The 19,910-nt window shown below is 44.2% G+C and overlaps 1 protein-coding gene and 1 pseudogene across 3 annotated transcripts in view; both read left to right on the top strand.

The window, feature by feature from the left end:
- The first annotated feature begins 874 nt into the window (after positions 1-874).
- LOC110326114 lies at positions 875-3,066 on the top strand (annotated as a pseudogene).
- Positions 3,067-8,017: 4,951 nt separating this feature from the next.
- Osbpl8 (oxysterol binding protein like 8) overlaps positions 8,018-19,910 on the top strand; it is a 132,261-nt gene continuing 120,368 nt past the window's right edge. For 2 of the 3 annotated variants that reach the window (XM_021205463.2, XM_029542199.1), the window contains exon 1: positions 8,018-8,434. The gene's annotated coding sequence lies outside the window, so the exon portion shown is untranslated. The remainder of the gene's footprint in view (positions 8,435-19,910) is intronic. The other variant, XM_021205460.2, reaches the window with a different exon arrangement.

Below are 19,910 nucleotides of genomic sequence, written 5' to 3'. Positions count from 1 at the left end.
AGTAGGCTATATAAATGAAATTGCTAAATAATAGGGGAGACAGAGCCACAACTGAACATCTCTTGCCATCAAATAAAGTTTCTGCTGCTGGGATTAGATTGTATCTAATTGAGTTGTTGGCCAAAGGGTGGGGGTCCCATGAGAATCCCCAAATTACCAATGCCATTGCCATGCTATTTGCTTTCCACAGACTGATGGTTAAGAACTATTGATAATGATAACACCTAAACAACTCAGTGACCATGGAGAAGTTGAGCTGGTGCCTACATAGGGCCTTTACCTGTATGTTCTAGTATCTTTGGTACAGGAAGCCACTCTGCATGCTACCAAAGGAGAAACATGAACACCAACCCAGCCACAACACTGCTGATCCACAAAGATGCCCTGCCTGCAGGATATGCTATTACAATGGTGGTGCAAAACCTGTGTGAGTAACCAACCAGTATCTGGTTTGACTTAAGACCCATCCCATGAGATGGAAGCCATACCTGACACAGCTTGGGAGGCCAAGATCCTGAGACTAGATAGCTCAGGGACCCAGAGTAAAATCAAATACTACCAATGTCCTGAAACAGCAGCCGCAGCAACAACAAAACATAGTAATGCGATAACTCCTAGCGGCATTCTGCAATACATATAGATCAGTGTCTTGTTCTGCTATCATCAGAGAAGCTTCCTCCTGCAGGGATGGGGACAAATGCAGAGGCCCACAGCCAGACAATATGCAGAGAGCAAGAGACCGTAGAACCCTTAAACCTAAACAGATGTGAAACCTCTCCCCTTAGAGCCCAGGGAACGCCTCAGAAGAGGAGAGAGGAAGAGTGTAAGAGCCAGGGGGGGATGGAGGATACCAAGGAAACAATGACAAACCAACATGGTCGATTCAAATATGAACTCACAGAGACCGCGGCAGCACGCACAGGGCTTCCCCGGGTCTGGACCAGATGTGGTCTTCGAGCTGAGAAAAGTGGACACCTGCCCTCGTAACCAAGCACAGAAGCACTCTCTGACGGATAACCACTTGAACATGTAAATTTAGCTTCCTCCAAGGAGTCTGCTGGGGAAACAAACTACTCTTAAGGGTTGACTGCATGCCCGGCAGTAGATGGACAACAGAATTGAGCTCAAACAGCATCCTGCGAAGTTCTTTGTCTTATGTTGTTGTGTTTGGACTCTCCCTGCCCCCTCCCCATTTTATCTTATTTTAAATTATTTAAAATTCACATGTATTTTTTTTTCTGCTGCCTTTTAACCCTATAGGTCCTTTGTGTATATATTACGGCTTCCAGCTTAGTGTTTTTATGAAGTTCCTGACTGTGCCTTGTCCTCATGCCTTCTTGGGCGCCTTTCCTTCTGTTTGTTTTGTCTAATTCCAGCGTGTTTACTTTTATTTTATCTTCTTGTATTTTATTATTACTATCCCTTAGAAACCTGTTTGTTTTCTAACGAGAGATTAAGAGTGGGAGTGGGATCAGGATGGAGGTGGGAGGGGAGGAGCGGGGGGGGGGGGGAGACCAGAATCAGGATATATTATTTGAGAAAAGAATTTATTTTCAATGAAAGGGAAACATAAAGAAACCAACTCACGAAATATGAGAGAGAGAGAGAGAGAGAGAGAGAGAGAGAGAGAGAGAGAGAGAGAGAGAGAGAGAGAGAGAGAGAGAGAGAGAGAGAGATTCTGCTTGAACAGGGTTATGGAGTAGCAGTTAATAGGGGTGCTGACAGGGGGTGTGTAGTGAGAGTTGACTTTCTTTAAACCTATTTATGTTATGCGGCTACGTTCTTGTTTTGATCCCAGGTGTGGGATAAGAGACTGCCTCACAGCAAAAATGCAGGCAGGTATCAAGGATCTCTGAAACAAGCTCAAAGAGTGTGAATAAAGGTAACCGAAAGCCATGCGGTCCGCCTTACAGCCATTGTAGAGGCAACCCGGAGGGCAGAAGCAATCGGATAATTATCATGAAGAGATGATGGCAGCAGAAAACTATAACCGAGAGAAGTGGAGCTCAAGAGTCGGACGGTGCGAGGTGTGAATGCGAAGCTGTGTAACATCAACGGATAATGCAGCGGGGACGGTTGGAAATGCAGCCACCCAGAAGCCACGGGCAGGAAGTGAACGACCCGGAAAAACCAGCCAGGAAATCTCAAAGTGGAATTAGATGAGCTTAGTGAAGCAGAAGCTGGATCACCAGGAGGAATTGCTCTCTCGTGAATCGGAAGAACTCCAGCTAACGTCCGAGCATCGTGTGCTCAATAGCACATCTTTCGAGAGGCTGGCTCTTCAGACCAAGCCAACCGAAGCGGAAGGTGTGAAGAAGTGAAGGAGCTGCAGTACAAACAAAAGCAACTAAAATGCGTCAGTATTCTCCACCAGACAGACCAGTTGGGGGTGGGGAGGGCAAGGAGTGAGAGAAGGATGTGGTATCCTTATAATGCCCTGGAGAAAGCTTGATAGAAAGTCAAGATCTCCAGGGTCAGTTGGGCCATGAACTGGAAGGGTGGCGATGGAACGCCAGCTCAGCTTGATGAAAGTCAAGTATTAGTCACCCAAGAAGCAAAATGCATTCCCTTCACCAGAGAGTGGATGAGAAACAGGAAGTTAGAAATCTCCACGTTGCTGAGGATGAGGGCATCACAAACGGAATGTGAGCAGCAGGAATGGTTGGTTGCCTGCTGCTCACGGACATATTGGAACAGGAGAATGGTGAAATAAAACACCGTTTAGGTGAAATTAGTAACCTGGAGAAACTTAAGAATGTAAATGAAAGTATGGCACCTAAGCCTTCCACACCAGGCAACCCTTAGACCCCAGAAGACAGCACCCATTATTATGCAGACATACTTCAGCTAAAGCTTGATAAACTAAACAAAGAAAATGAAGGCACAAGAGGCAAACTGTACATACGGAGAATGAAGACACGATCTGAGAGCCAGCTGGCCCCAAAATACTGAACGGAAACTGCAAAGATGAAAGACACCTGCAGCTTTCAGAAAGTGAAACTGAAACTGAGCGCTAAGCTCGATGAACCAAAGCTGAAGTAGGGACCCAAAGAGACCATTGAATAACTGTACTCCAAAGAGGTGTGTGTGTGTGTGGGGGGGGGAGTGCCGCCATTGAATATAACCAACCCAGAAGAAATACTGCTGCCATTGCCATTGGGGAAAAAGTTTCTAGACCCCCCACCCCACTTCAGAGCGAGGAGGAGTCCTGTCTTGTAGAACAATGTCATTTGGTGGCCTTAAGAGCTTGTGATAAAGTTGAGGCGCCTGGGAAGAGACCCCCTTCATTTATAAGATAAGGCTCTGTAGAAGACTTCACAGACTTCTTACAGAGATTGGTTGCAGCTGTAAACAAACCGGAATCAGGGGTCGACAGAGATTTTGGTGTTTGAGAACTTGAATACCGAATGTAAGAGAGTTATTAGACCTTTAAAGGCACATGCAGCGCCAACGGATGAATGGATAAGAGGCACAACTGATACTGGCTCTCACAAGCGTCATGTCAATACCATAGGAGAAGCGATAGCTAGCGGTCTCTGATATCAAACATACCTGGTGCTTTAATTTCCGTAAATTCAGTCATTTGCAAAGAAATTACAAGGCTAAACGTCTCAGAGCTCAAAATGTCAAGTGCATTCATTCTGAGGATGTCTTAGGGTTTTACAGCTGTGAAGAGACAGCGTGACCAAGGCAACTCTTATAAAGGAAAACATTTAATTGGGGCTGGCTTACAGTTTCAGAGGTTCAGTCCATTATCATCATGGCAGGAAACATGGCAGCATGCAGGCAGACATGGTGCTGGAGGAGCTGAGAGTTCTACATCTTGATTTGAAGTCTTCGAGGAGGAGGGTCCCTACACTGGTAGAGCTTGGGAACTAGCAGCCACAAAGCCCACCCCCACAGTGGCACACTTCCTCCAACAAGGCCACACTCACTCCATCAGGCCACACCTCCTAACAGTGTAAACCCCTAACCTGTGGGCCAAACATGCAAACACATGAGTTCATAGGGGTAAAACGGATTTAAACCATCATATTCCAGTCCCTGGCTCCCACAGGCTTGTAGCCATAACATAATGCAAAATTCATTTATTCCAACTTCACAGGTCTCCACAGTCTATCTCCGTCTCAACAATGTTAAAGTCCAAAGTTCAAAGTCTCTTCTGAGATTCATGCAATCTCTCAACTGTAATCTCCTTTAAAATCAAAATAATAAAAAATAGATGATATACTTCCAACATCACAGGATATACATTACCATTCCAAGATGTCATAGTGTGGAAATACTGGACCAAAGAAAGACCAAAATCCAGCTGGGCAAACTTCAAACTCTGCAACTCCATGTCTGATGTCCAACTCCTTTCAGCTTTGTTGACTGCAACACAATTCTTTGTCTTGGGCTGGTTCCACTCCCTGTTAGCAGCTTTCCCCAGCAGGTATCCTGTGGCTTTGGCATCTTGGTGTTAAGCATGTTGGATATTGTTTAATTTTCCCCAGGAAGTGATTAAAATGTCAAGTTCCAATGATAAACAGTACATTTCTTTTTTGCCTGTTTCAGAAGAGATTAAAGAAACAACTTCAAAAAACAAATGTTAGGTGTCTGGGAAAATGGCTCAGTGATTAAGAGCACTAGGTGTCTGGGAAATGGCTCAGTGATTAAGAGCACTAGCTGCTGTTGGTATCAGGACCTCTGACATCACATCTAGGTAACAGTGCGACCCACACACTCTTGCCAAGGCAACAGCCACCATATTCCCAGAATCCACTTGGCTCACCTCCCACCTTTACCTGCGGCTACGCCATTATCCATCTATAAAAGGAAGACCTGCTCTGATCTCCCTCTCTCTTCCCCGCTTCTCTTTCCACCGCCACCTTGCCCTTTTCTCTCTCAATAAACCTCACGTGGAACTGTTTGGCCTGGTGTGGTCTTTCTGGAGCCGTGCCACAATCACAACAGTTGCTCTCAGGGGACCTAGGTTTGATTCTCAGCACCCACATGGTATCTTATAACCATCTTTATCTCCAGTTCCAGGGGATCCGGTGCCCTCTTCTGACTCTCACAGGCATCAGGCATGTGCATGGTATATATTCACACACACACACACACACACATTCGCACATAAAATACTCATACACATAAAATAAATCAATCTAAAAATTTTAATTAAAACAAATGTGGGCTACAAAGCACTGTTGCAGGGTTAAAATGTTTTGTTTTGTTTTGTTTTTAAATAAGATTTTTACTTTTGTGTATGTGGGTGTGTCTGTGTACCACACGCCATGCAGCTTCAGTTCTCTCTAGGATGCCTTCAAACCTAGGGCTTTCCCTGTAACAGAGGTTTCACTTCCACCAATGGCCTTTCTCAGCCTCTCAGTACCAGCCCTCAGCTGCTCTCCATGACCCCTTTAGTCCTGTAACTTTCACGCTAGTAACCACCCTGGAGACACATTGTCAAATTTAGCTACCAGCTTGAGTTGCATCTGTGGTCCCCTGTGGAGCACAGCTTCTGTTTGCTGGTCCTGAAGGAAATACTTCCCTGAAGATTTCATCTGCGTGACATTGGTTGAAGGGACTCTAGCCAGTCTGTCAGGAGTCTGTATAATCCGTCGTATACTGACGGCTTGTTTCTCATGTGAGCATCATCTACTAGAGAAAAAGGCTGCCACTCCTTAATGAGCTTGTAGTTCAAAGCCAGACTCTTATCAGGACTGGCAGTGCAGTCATTTATCTAGATACACATCTAATTAGCTACAACTCTGATGTAAGTCTCTTTGTTGCTCATACCCTGCTCTACACTGCAGAAATGGCCAGATTTTCAAAGGCCAACTGAAGAAATTGGTGCTGAGGCAGAAGAGAATTATGCAAGGCAATTTGCCTCCTTTGTTGCAATCTTTGGTTTCAATTCTCAGAGTAAAAGCAAAGGAAACAGCCAAACAGTCAAGAAGGCATATTTTTCTTGTTATCTAGTATTCTAGGAAAACTGTTTAAATATATTTAACTGCAGGTCACAGTAAGAAATACAATTTAAATAACAACAGGGGACATATTTTTACCCTGATTATTTGCTTTTAGATATGGGGTCTCTCTAGGAGTCTATGTAGTCCTGAACTTGCTATATAGAAAGAAGAGTCTGGCCTTGAACTCTATAGAGATGGGTTGTTACGGCCAGCTAGTCACAAGGTAACTTTTTAAAAAGATTTATTTTATGTGTACGGGTGTTTTGCTTGCATGTGCATGCCCTGTACCTGAGGGGGTCAGAAGAGGTGGGATTTCCTGGAACCACCAGCCAGCACGTGGGTGCTGGGAAGAGAAGCCAGGATCTGCAAGAACAAGTACTCTGGACTGCCTCATCTCTCCAGCCTCCCGCATACTGAGTTTTGCTTGGTTTAGATGTTATGCATTCTTATCTTTTAGATTATATCCCATTTAAACCCAATTCATTAAAAAATGACATTGGCTTTTGTTAGTCTGAAAAAAAAAACAAAAACATTGCTTCAGATAAGTGACAAGTTTCAATCTGCCGATAAGCTGGAATGGTACCATCATCACATAACAATGTTTCGTGCCTTGCACTGCCTCAGCACTCAGAAAGTAGAGAGCCAGGCAGCTCTCTGTGAGTTGGAGGCCAGCATGGTCTACAGAACGAGTTCCAAGACATCACAGAGAAACCCCGTCCCTTTGAAAAACAAACAAACAAACAAACAAACAAAAAACCAAAACAAGCAAGAAAACCAAACAAACCAAGAAAACAATAAACTTCCCTTATGTTTTATGTGAAATACAAATACAATTTCTTAGGTTTATTAACAAAAGAATGTGGCAGAATCTTTCCCTCATTGGAAAAGTCCTGCATGACAAAATCTAAGTGTTTTTCAAATGTTAACATATCTGCGTCAAGATGTGTCTTAAAGATCAGTGGCCTGGCGTTATTTAACTGAGCAGTAAATTGCTTTCTTTGGGCAACAAAATGACCACGTCTGCAAATATTTTAGAGCTGCTATGAAATACATCAGTAACAGGCAGAATCCCGTGGCCTACTTAAGTATCCAAATGATCAGACTGTCATCTGATTTCCTGTCAAGAAATGTAATGGAAATTGTGTAAAGTTAAAAAAAAAATTCTTGGTTCCAGAGTAGAAGGATAAACGAATAAGGAATTGAATTTTTATTGCAGAGAACGGCCTTGTTAGAGGCAGCTCAGTCCTCTTTCTGCACTGTTAAGTAGCTTTTCTCTTCTTCTGTATTGTAACTGGCTTTCTTCCAGTGATGAGGGAAGAATTCCTGGGGTCATGGTTAAAAAACAAAACAAAAAACCCAAAAAAACCCCAAGAGTTGAGGTACCAAAAACAAAAACACCCAAAAAACCAAAATGAAGTTACATTAGGCTTTTTTTTCAAATTGAGAGGTACTATCAACTTGCCACGTCGCTAAAACCGTCACCAACCTCACTGTATAAAACTTCACGACTGTAAAAGCTGGCACCGAGGATTCTGAACATGACTAGGAACAACAATAACAAAAAAGCCCGCTAGGCTATTTTCATCCCAGCGTGACTGAAGTCTACATCTCAAACCTCCTGTGAGGCCAACAGCAAATGAGACACCACAGTGAACGTGTCATTGGAACTAGGCAGCAGCGGCTCCTGACTGCTTGCTTCTCAAGCCCCAATTTCTACTGGCAGCCTCCTCTAGGCCGGCTGGGCAGCAGGGTGTGGACCGGGCCGGAGATCGGGAGGCGGGCCCTGCCCAGCGAGCGTTTCAGGGACCTGCGGGTAGCCGGCCCTCCACCCCAGGGCTTCCTGAAGGGGAACCTCGAGGGCGTGGAGGCGAGGTGACACGAACACTCGCCATCACCGCGAGCTGCCAGCAGTTGCCTCCGCGCGCCCGCCCAGCAGAAGCTACCCGGGGACCGCCTCCTTGCGGCGTCACGTGACGGGAAGGGGGCGTGGCCCGGGCCCGGGCTGGGGGCGGGGCTGCGAGAGGGGCGGGCCTTGGGATGTGAAGGCTGGTGGCGGCGGCTCGCGGCGCCCAGAAAGGCGGCGTCAGGGCGGATGACAGCATTCTGCTGCGACGCGCTCCCAGCTGGGCGGCGGTGGTAGCGGCAGCAGCAGCAGCAGCAGCAGCAGCGGCAGTCCGGGCGGCAGCGGCATTCGACTCGGCCACCGCCGAGAGCGGTAGCGGTAGCGAAGGAAGGGGGTTCCGCCCTGGCCCGCGGGCGGAGGAGCCCGCGTTCGCTCGCCGCTCCGGGCCGAGCCCCCGCCGCGGCTCGCCTGTGCCCTCCGTCGGGGCTGGCTCGCAGTTACCGCGGGCGACCGCAGCCGAGAGGAGTTGAGGTGGGGGGCGCCCTACCGGACACTAGGGCCCCGGACTCCGGCGTCGCTGGGATCCCGCGGAAGCCTGCTCCCTGCGGGCCGCCTCCTCTGGGGCTCCGCATCGGTGAGTGGCCCTCAGCCCGGCGTTGGGGGACAGCGGAGTCGTGCCTTTGGGGTGACTGTAGTCCCTCTGTCCCAGGTTCCGAGCTCGGGCTGAGGGCACTCCTGGCTACCCCGCGCCGCGAGTTCCCCTCCTGCCTCTCCTTTGTCCCTTATGAGAGGGAGATTGGCAGGGCTGGCGGGGGTGGCGTGTTTTTGGGGGCCCGCGGTAGGTGCGTCTGCAGCGGTACAAAGCCCAGCGGGGACCTGGGATGGGGGCGGGGGCGGCTCGGCGGCGTTCCGGGTCCCGAGTGTGTCCGCTCCTCCCGAAGTTTGACAGGGCGACGCCGGGGCTCGCCGGAAGCCCCCCGCGCAGGGGGTGAAGACCTGGCGCTTTGTCGCTGCGGGCGGTTTAGGCAAGGCTTGGGGTTTTCCTGTGACAGCCCCTGAAGGGGTTGTGCCGCTCGCAGGCGGACCGCACCCGCCTTTGCAGAGACTGTCGCGGTGTTCCTTAAACCTCAGCTCCGTTGGCCTTCTTGCCACACTGGAGAAAAGGCGGTGTCTTCGTTGCACTTTTTTTTTTTTTTTTTTTTTTTTTTACGTTTTGTTTGCTGCAAAGCTGTGGAGGGTGTAATCAGGTTCCATGGAGTTTCATATGGAGCATGCTTGTGCTTCATTGAGCAACCCACTCAAGACCGGCTGATGCAAAGCAACAGTAGATGCAGATTTTCCATTCACTAAAGTCATTTAACACTTCTTTGTGAGCGACATCTGCGTCGTGAAACATAACCTAATTTCATTTTAAGTAAATGCCGTCTGAAATAAGTAACTTGGGTTCCTCTCTAAACAGATGGGAAAACTTATCCGACGATAGCATATCGGCTTTCAATAACTTAATGAAGTTTGTGCCTTTTCGCTGCTGGAAGACTTAAGTAACAGTAGTATTAGAATACCTTAGGTAGCAGGGCTTTCTTAAAAGTAATTTCACTGTAAACAACCTCAAATTAGTGCAGCCCCAAAGTAGTGCAATTAAAGGTCTTTCAAGATAACCATTTAAAATAGTTTTTTGCCTCTTGAAGAATTCCAGAGGACAATTGAGGTATAGGCAAACTGCTTGTTAGCTCTCTCTTCCCCTGGGGTTTCATCTTGATCATGCCGAGAGACTGGGATCAGTTGCAGTGCTTGCTAGAACCAGTTTTGCAGTGAGATTATTAAAATGCTGGTTTTATAAAAACAGGTTGGAGAAGGAAGGGAAAGGCCATGCAATTTAAAATGCACTCCAACTAACTTCAAACGTGTTACTCTTTCTTTTGGTAGCAAGTATGTACTCTTGTCTTTTGGTAGCAAGAATGACTGCAGTGTGCTTGTTCAAAGTGTTAGCAAAGGGGATAGATGAAATTTAAGACCTTCCTAAAGCTCTTTAATTATGGAGATTAAGTTGTTGCGGTCAAATTCCATGTGAACAGTTTGAGCCCCAGCGATCACAGAGGTGCCTAGAAATGCTGTTTAATTAAAACTGGACATGGTTTGCTCCTTGCATTGAGTTGTGATCATTACTGAATGTGTGTGAATCTGTGTAAATGGTCTGTTCATTTAGAATTGTCATTTTTATGTGTTGCTTTTGTTTTCTGAGATGGGTTTTGCTGTATTGCCTAGCTGGCTATGGTATTCATTATGTAGCTCAGGCTGGCCTTGGAACTTGGCAAAATCCTCCTGCCTCAGCCTCCTGACTTCCACATGTATTCCACTGTGCCTAGCTTTTGTTACATTTTTGGAGCTAAGAAATGTTTCTTAACACAATCATAGGATTTAGATATTTGGTAAAATGGTTTTTTGCTTCTGAATTCACTTTGGAATTGAGAGTTAAAAATATACTTTGGAGATACCTGTGCAGTCCTTTGAAAAGATGTTTTCTTTCAGCTTACTTTGAAAATAGTGGTATAATTATGATTTACAGAATGTGCCATTACACAAAGATGTTTGTTTGTAAAGGACAAATTGCAATGTTTTAGTCAAACATTGAGTGGTCTTAGTATATTTCAACCTGGTTTGGGTAATTACTAATCCATCAACGATAGATAACTTAGACAAAGAATCAATATTTAGATGTTTTGTAATATTATTCTTGAAAACTTTTACCTTATGGCAATACTCAAAGTGTCATGTTTTGATATTCTTATATCCAAAGTTGTAAACATGAATAACAATAATCTTTGCATGCCAGACAGTCAAAAAACAATGAATAACAATAATCTTAGAATGCCAGGCAATCAAAAGTATAAGATAATACCTTATTCTTATAAATATGATCTGTAAATGAGCCATAAGTACAGCCTAGAGCTTCTGAGATGCTGGGTGTGGTGTTTGCTGATGATCCTGCTCTTGGGAGATAGGGGAAGGAGGGTTACCCTGAGTTTATAGCTAACCTTGAGATCCTGTCACAAAACAAAACAAAACAAAAAACAACAAAACAAAACAAAAAACCAGCCAACCAACCAACCAAACAAAACAACCGAAGGGGAGGGGAACCTCAGAGAACCGTTGAATGTAGGTGGCTGATGGAAAGGAGGTGGTGAGAAGTTCTTACTGCAGCATTGAGGTTGGGGTAGGTTCCCTGGGTGTGGGACCCTAGGAGATTAAGTGAGCTCCTCGAAGTTTTCCTGGCGGTGTGTGCTGACAGGCTTATCCTTCTACCTTAGTGTCTACTGCACACTCTCACAAAAGCATGTAATCAGATAGACTCTAGAAGACACAGTTATAGGGAAGAAGTCCTTAACCTGGAACTCCATCCTTCTAAGTTTACCTGTGTAGTACTAGGTGATGTGTACTCGCCACAAAACCAATAGTGCATTTTGCTTACCAGTCAGTGAAAACTCTCCCAGTATAGCCACCATCCACATTGTTCATCAGTTACTGTATGAAAACAACACCACCACCACCACCCCAAAAAACAAACCTGTAGTTCCACCCACGTGACTGGAGAGCAAGAGTATGTGGTAGTGCCACTCAGAGTAGATACAAGTAGTGAGATGATGAAGGGAAGAAGCCCTTTAATCTGGACACCTCCTGGAGAAAGGAATTTTTATGGTAGGCTTTGGTGGAGGTCGTGTATTTGAAGGTAATCTGGTATATTCAGAGCGTGTGTAAGACAGAGTGAACCAAAATTGGACCTGGTGATACAGGCCTGTAACTCAGCTATTTGGGAGTCTGAGATAAGGTGATCACAAGGTCAAAGCCATCTTGATCTGTAGAGTGACTTCAAGATCAGCCTGAACTTGCTGACAGGATGGCTTTGCCAGCCTCATGACCTGGCGTTTTGAGTTTGATCCCTGGTGGGAGGAGACTAGCAGCTCCTTTAAGTCGTCCTCTGATCACCATTCACAGCCTCTGTGACCCATCCCCTATAAATTAATGAATAAATGCAAACCAAGAGAGGGCAGCCTGAGTGACTTACAGTGGAGAGCTGCGGGGCTGCAGCTTGAGTCTGTAACCCCACCTTGCACTTGGAGGCAGAGGCAGGTGAATCTTTGAGTTCACAGCAAAAACAAATAGAAGACAAGAAAAAAGGAAGCTAAAAATCGAGTTGGGAATGGATGTAGCTTAAACAAAATAAGTCTCAGTCAACAGAACAAACATTAAACAGTGTCACGATAAGCACGCTCGTTCTCTCTCGTGCTACGTTAGCAAGAACTTTTCTTCTTCCGTCCTAGTGCTTACCTCCCAAGGTAAAAAAACAACCCCCCCCCCAAAAAAAAACCCAAAACCCACAAAAGTGAGAATACAGTCAGGCTCGGAGGCACATGCTTTTAATCCCAGGCAGAGGCAAGCCTGAGTTCAAGGCCACCCTCCGCTACAGAGTTCCTGGATAGCCAGGGCTACATAGAGAAACTCTGTCTTGAAAAACCAAACACAACACAAAGTGAGAGTGTTTCAGTTTTAGGAATGGCAGCGTTACAGCTACAGAGGGGAGTCTGAGTGTATCTTAACAAGTAGTGGGCCCTTCAGCAAGTCTCTGGCCTTGGTTTTCTCATGTGTAGCGTGGATACTATCCTCACCTATGTGCTAGTTTGGAGAATGCAATTACATGTGTTTTCATCTGCTTACCTCAATATTTAGCATGTGGAGAAATTTCAACAATTATAAAATTATGTGAAATGTTTTCTTTGCATCTGGATCTTTAAATACTGTTTTGGTTCAGGTGTCATTAATTTGAATTTAGGGCCTTGCATATATTAGGTAAGTGCTCTGTCACTATTAGTGAACTACTTAGGCTATTTTTCCAAGTTCTCATATTTTACTTTCTTTACCTAATTGACTCATGGTAATATCCTTTTAGATTCATAGTTTTCTGTCAGTGTCTGTCTCCTCCTAAATTCTTGAATAGTCAGGTTTGACACTGAATTCCTGATCCTCCAGTCTGGTCTTGTTACTACAGGAATGCCCATTCATTCCCCAAAGGTAGTTTGTCTTTGTGTAAAACTTAGTGTTTTCTGCTGGGCAGTGGTGGCGCACGCCTTTAATCCCAGCATTTGGGAGGCAGAGGCAGAGGCAGAGGCAGAGGCAGAGGCAGAGGCAGAGGCAGAGGCAGAGGCAGAGGCAGAGGCAGAGGCAGAGGCAGAGGCAGNGAGGCAGAGGCAGAGGCAGAGGCAGAGGCAGAGGCAGAGGCAGAGGCAGAGGCAGAGGCAGAGGCAGAGGCAGAGGCAGAGGCAGAGGCTGAGATCGAGACCAGCCTGGTCTACAAGGTGAGTTCCAGGACAGCCAGGGCTACACAGAGAAACCCTGTCTCAAAAACCAAAAAACGAAACAACAACCCCTTAGTGTTTTCTGATAGAAGTGAATCTTAACTGTATGAGTGACCCTTGTCACAGATTACAAGGAATGCTGGGTTCCTCAGAATCGTGAAGCTCCAGTACCTGTTTGTTCTCTATGACTCGCAGAGCTTCATTATCCTCTGTCTGGATCTGAGCAGCATTCTGGTGCATATGACGCTTGAGGTAGGCTTTGAGTTTTGAAATGATAGAGGCTGCTTACCACAAATCTGATTCTTTAGGCTTTTCTTTCTTGTAAAATTAAAAAGAATTGTTTAATTAAGTGCACATGAGTACAGTGCCCATGGAGACCAGAAAAGGGACATCAGTGCCTTCGATCTGGAAGGCTCCTCATATGTGTGTTGTGAACCAAACTTGGGCCCCGAAAGAGCAGCAAGTGCTATAACTGCTGAGCCATCCCTCCAGCCCCTAAAATTTATTTTAAAAGAAGTTCTTTATCATCATACTTTTCTGTCTATTGTTTTTGAAACAGACAAAAAGCCAAGGAGTTTTCAAGTAGCATTCTCTACTTGTAGAGATATGGATGGGTGTAAACCACAAGGATGGTTACTTTCTGTTTTATTTTAGAATTCAGTAGTTTTGGAGCTGACTGATAGGCCTCTTCAACATTTCTCTCCACATGTGCTTGTGTGTACAGGCGTATTTGTATGTACTTGTGTGTACATGCCAGTGTTGTGCTTGCTGAGTAGGCTAAACTGGCTAGCTGGTCAGTGAGCTTCAGGTATGACCCTAATTATCCTTTCCCAGCCCTGGGACTGCACATGTAGGCCTCTGTCTGGCTTTTTATACATGGCCAGGAGAGTGAACTCATGTACCAAATGCTTGTGAATGAGCAGTAGTTATCAGATGTCACAGTTTCTTGCAAAGAATCCAAGGCCTTTCTAAATTATGGAATGTCTGCCTAGTGGGAGTGCTGCCCCTCTGGGAGAGAGGAGCTGATGTAAGCAGTATTTTGAATGAGGTGGGAAGCTGGTGACAAGAGGGCACGGATACATTGTTCAAGTGAGAAGGTGGGGACTGGAAGGAACCAGGTGTGCTAAGTGTATACTTTTGTGTCTTGAGGCTATTCGATTATTAAAGATGAGCAGTTCAGAAGCTAAGAAAAACAGCACTGTGAATTGTAGTGTGGCTTTTGTAATAATACTGTGTGGATATAAACATTGGCAGCAATGGATTCTCTTATCACCATCGTTTTAGACATGCAAAGAAACAGAGTAGCATTGAGTTGGTGCCAGACTGTAAGTTCAGAACTTCTTATTGTCTCTGGCTGACCAGGGGTGGCCACAGGGAAGAAAAATGCCGATGTAGGCTGAATTGACGGGCTGAAAGGGAGAGTGTGTAGAGGCCAGGCATAGGACCTGTGGGCTTCTCAGCTCTTACTTAGTAGAGAAGAGATGTTACTAGAGACTGAACAGAAATTAGCAGTGGAAGCTAGCTAGTTGGTGCCGAGGCTGCTGTTAGGAGGGGTGAGACCATACGGAAGAGGGATAGGAAGGGCAGGTGCAGTTCATTGCTTACCACAGTCTTCCTTCCTCCCTGTCATCAGGTGGGTGTGGTGGATGTGCTGTGCTGTCACCGCTGGATTGAAATGACGGAGGAGTGGGTGTCCTTTCTTTACCTTTTATTCCAGTTGTAGAGTCAAGTCTGAAGGCTGGAGGTCTTATGAGGAAGTACACACAGGTTCAAAGGAACTAGAGACTCTAGATTAGGGGTAGGTTGCTCGGAGATAGCTCACTTGGTAAAGTGCTTGCAAGGTCCTGCTGCTTAGGTAGCTAGTTCATGCTTGTGCAAGCATGAGGAGGACCTGAGGTAGGTTACAGGTGAATGCCTGGGCTCACCGGTCAGCTAGCCTCACCTAATCAGGAAACGGCTTAGATAGACTGTCTCAGAAGACCTAGGTGACAGTCCATGAGGAATAACACTCAAGGTTCGTCTCTGGCCTCCACACAGAAGTGTGTCCATAAGCCAGGCGTAGTGGCGTACGCCTTTAATCCCAGCACTCAGGAGGCAGAGGCAGGTGAATTTCTGAGTTCAAGGCCAGCCTGGTCTACAAAGTGAGTTCCAGGACAGCCAGGGCTATACAGAGAAACGTTGTCTCGGAAAAAAAAAAAAAAAAAAAAAGAAGAAGAAGTGTGTCCATGGGCGCCTGCACACACACTTATAACTCGGCACCACATAGACACACACCTGCTCTCTAAGTAAACAAACAGGTTCCAGATGGAAGAAAAGTGTGCACTAAACAGGAACATGCCACTGTGGACTATCATTTTGTCTGAAGCTACTGAAAATTTGGGGTTAAGCAGCTAATGGTGTCGCAGCTGCAAGCCATTGAGTAGATGAAGTGTTTGAGATCCTAAGAATATCTGTAAGAATGGTAGCGGAGGTGGGTGATGCCGAGATGCTGCTGATACATCATACACAGAGTATATGCCATGGGTTCAGCGAGGGCCACTGGCCAAGCCTGAGATGCCTGTGAGGATGCAGAGGGTAGTCCTTGAGTCTGTATTTAGATAAATGCTGATAGTATCCATGCCCATGAAAGTTTTGTCTTGTATACAGACATTACCATAAGAACTAGGAAGAGAGAAAAACTAAAATTAGAAGAGTTTTCTTAAAGCAGAATTTCCTGTCTTGGCACACAGTATTTCAGCTGGGTAATGATTTGGTTATGTGTTCCTTCGTGTTAACCCCATCCCTGTACCCACTAGATTCCAGGAATACTCTTGTAATTGTAACAGCTAGAAAATGTTTCAAGACATTGCTAAATGTCCCCTGGGGTAGTAGAGACACTACCTTAAAGACAGAGTGAACCTGTAGAAAAGACATTTTAATCTAGAGAAAATCCCTCTCTTTAGTTAAGGCGCTTTTCCTTCTGTTAGGGAATAGATGAGGGCTCATGGGAGGTTGGTTATGGGTGTGGAGTGAAGGAAATGTGTATTGTTTTTGTAAAGGTTATAGTTTCTGTTGGATTTTTATTTATTTTTTTCTTTTTGAGACAAGATCTTGTTGTTGAGCTATGGCTGGCCTATGTCTAGGCAGGGCCTGAACTCCATGCCATCCTTTGTTTGTGTACCACCATGTCTGGCTTCTGCTGAATCTTGACCCATTCTTAGTTCTATCAGTTTCATATTTAGTCTCCTCCAGATAGCAAGAAAGATACCAGTTAGCTGAGCCCAAATGAAGACATTACTGAAATTTTTCATTTTTTTCTTTATTTTTCCTCCTAATTATGGGTGCTTTGTATTTCCAATTAAACACTGTTTCTGCTATGTAACCCTACCTCTGCATTATATCCTGAGGTTGTTTATATATGATAAAAGCAAGTAATGTTGATACTATGACTATGTAACTATTATTTATGGCTGGGTCAGGTAGTATGGATAGATTGTGATTCTTTTTCTGTAGATTTTATTATGTAGCCCCTGAGGGCTGGACGTGCTGGCCCATTCCTCAAAAACAAACAAATAAACAAACAAACAAAACAGTTGATAATACCAAGGTTTTGAATATTGAATTTTTTAAAACTTTGGGTAGGACTTCTGTTTTCCTTATTTTTCCCAGTCTTCCCTACACTGCCTCCTTACTCCCATCTATTCTACTGTGCTTTCAATCTGAGTGTTCAGCCTCTAGATTAGACAGCTTGCCTTTTAGGTCTCTTCCTATAACTTTCTTCAGGTATGCTGTTTTGTTTGCTTGTTTTCAGACAGGGTCTCTCACTGTAGCCCAGGCCTAGCCCAGCTGACCCCAAGTTTACAGCAATCCAATCCTTCTGCTCCTAGGTTCTTCAGTGCTAGGAATGGGCCAGCACGTCCAGCCCTCATTTTAAAACTCTTTAATTGGATAGCGTAACTTCCGTTTGCCCCTATAGTCTTGTGGAAGTGTACATTCTCAGGTGTGTGTGTGTGTGTGTGTGTGTGTGTCCACCTACCCTACCGTCCATCTGTCTAGAGGATGAGTGTTGGGAGTCCTGATTTATTGCTCTTTAACATGTGCCCTTGAGACAGGGTTTCAGTCTTGAACATCTTGCTGGTTTTCATGTTAGTCTGGCTAACTAGCAATCCCAGTGATCTTCCTGTCTCAGTCTTACAATTTTCAACCCTGAGATTACCGACCATACCATCTGGCTTTTTAGGGTGCTAGAGATCCAAATTTAGGTTCTTATTGCTGGCTCAGCAAGTGCTCTTTCCCATTGAGCCATGTCTTCAGCTCACTTTTGTTCTCTGAGACAGGGAATCATGTAGCCCACACTTTCCTTGAATTCACTTTACAGTTGAGGATGACTGTAAACTTTTTGTAAGAATATGATGTTAGAATCTAGCTGCTGCTCTGGCCATGGGCACAAAGCCTTCCCCCTTTCACAGATAGCAACAGGCATCCAATGGAGACATTGTCTGGGAGTCTCTAGCTAAGAGACTCCCAGGTGCCAAGATCTTTTACCTGGGGAAATGAGTTGACCTCAAGGCCTGTTGTTATGGTGACACACACACCCTGCATCCAGCTCTCCTCCTCGCCTCTTGCCTGGGAACCAGAGAGCTTGGCTAGAGACCTGTGTTTTGAAACTACTCAGTTGCCATTACAGTCTGAATTATAGGCATTTTCTAACTTTCTGAAATGCCTGTCTACTGCATCCTTGGTGCAGTCTTCATTTCATTCAGAACATCCTTTGTTCTGTCTTCATTTCCCTGCTTGCTTGTAGGGTTTTCTTAGGATGATTCTGTTTGGCTTACTTTTACTTTCATACTTGTGGTTCTTATTCTGTCTTTAGATATTTAGAGACTCCCTTTTGCCTCCATGCCTAGCATTTTTCCCTGAGGTTAATCAACACATTTTGTTTTCTACTTATTAGCATCCCCAATTATCCCCCTTGGTCAATTTTTGTTTTTGTAATCATTCTTTTCCAGACTGAGTTTTCCCTTTAGATGCCTGGTGATTGTTGGTTGACCTAGAGTGTGCCCGGGCTGGGCGTCCTCCCCCTCCCCCTGAGTTAGGTTTTCCTTTGAGTTCTGGATGATGGAGCATTGGGTGTCAGAGCAGTAGACTGTCCTCTAGCTGCCTTTGTTTTAGGTTAAATGGGAGGTGCCTACCTCCTGGGGCTGTAGGCCTTTTAAATAACAAACAGTTTTATTTGGTGTCTGTATCCCTGCCTAACTTTCATTTTCTCTTTGGGAAAAAAAAAATTACCGGAATTTGAAAGAAAAAAAAAAAAAACCAACCAAACAAAGCAACAACAACAAAAACAAAACAAAACAACTTAGGCACAGTGGGTTGAATGGTTTCAAAGCACAAGTTCTGGGTTTAATCCCAGGATCACTAAAACCAGATAGACTTGTCATTTCTGAGGAAAAACTGCTTTGAACCTATAGATTTAGGAGCTTGGTTGCCTGATTTATTCAGTATGTTAACTAGTAAGGTATTACTTATTAGTTATTTTTTAGAATGTGGTAACTCACAGAGTAGTTACTTCAAACTTTTCAACTGAAATTAATTATTTTGTGATTTTAATTAGATGTAGAAGATACATTTTTGCCAAAATATTCACAAGGGCAGATGAAATAGCCTAGTGAATAAAAGAGTCCACAGTGCAAGTCTGACTGCTTAGGTTTGATCCCTAGGACACAACAGTGGAAAGAGATAAATGACTCCTGACAGTTGTCCTCTGACATGTATTGTGACATGTGCCACCCTGCCCCTCAAGTCACATATAAAATAGTAATACAATGAAGAAAAGTCACTAAACTTTTTCTAACCTTGAGATTGGTCAGAATTTCTTTTAGGAATAGACTTTCAGTATAAGTCATCTCCGTCATTGCTTATTTTTGGTAGCCATTCTTAATTTGAATAGTAAAAGTTGCGTTGGTTTTTCAGAGACCTTTTTTGAATTGGCATATGGAAGTGTGATTAAGTATCTTGTTTACTTACATTATAAATTAAAAATAATGAGTACTTTGGTTGTATTAATTTATACCTAGAACTAAAACCAAGGAACATCAAGGCCAGATGGACAGGTTAAAAAGTCATTTTGAATCTTCACTAAATATGAAGGAATGCTTTTCGGAATAGAATATCAGTGATAAAATTATATAAGACTGTTTTGAAATAAGATTAGATCTTGCATTTTAAACTTTGATTATTAATAGATCTTCAGCTTAAGCATGGATGTGAATTTGTACTTGTGGGAAACTTGGTAGCTCATTAAGTTTATTATAACTGTATGCCATACTTAATGAATGAGGAGCATATTTATCTTTTCTAGTTCAAGTCAAAACAAGGTTAATAGTTCTTAGAAAAAACATAATAATAGTCCAAGAAAACATAATAAATATGTAGAATCAAGTGGATTTTAACTATAATCTAAAATATATATCATTTAAACATTTAATGTATAGAACTAAATTGTTAATATGAGTTTATAGCAACATGACTGTGAGCACAATCCTTAAGGAAGACTGGGGTTACTCTTTGAGACCCCTGTGATAAGCCCAAGGATCCTAGTATTTCAAATACACTAGGAAACAGTGCATTTGAACAGACACACAAGGAAAATAAGAATCCTGTCAGAAGTGTTAAATTTCTAGGTAGATGTGTGACCTTGACAAACCACTTAGCTGCTTGTGGTCTTAGTAAGGAGAAGATTTTTTTTTTTTTTTTTTGAGATTAGAATCCATATCAGGA

This window comes from Mus pahari, chromosome 9, assembly GCF_900095145.1.
Source record: "Mus pahari chromosome 9, PAHARI_EIJ_v1.1, whole genome shotgun sequence".
NCBI lineage: Eukaryota > Metazoa > Chordata > Mammalia > Rodentia > Muridae > Mus > Mus pahari.
Note: the sequence above shows the minus strand (reverse complement) of the source record. Positions and strands in the feature narration are given on the sequence as shown.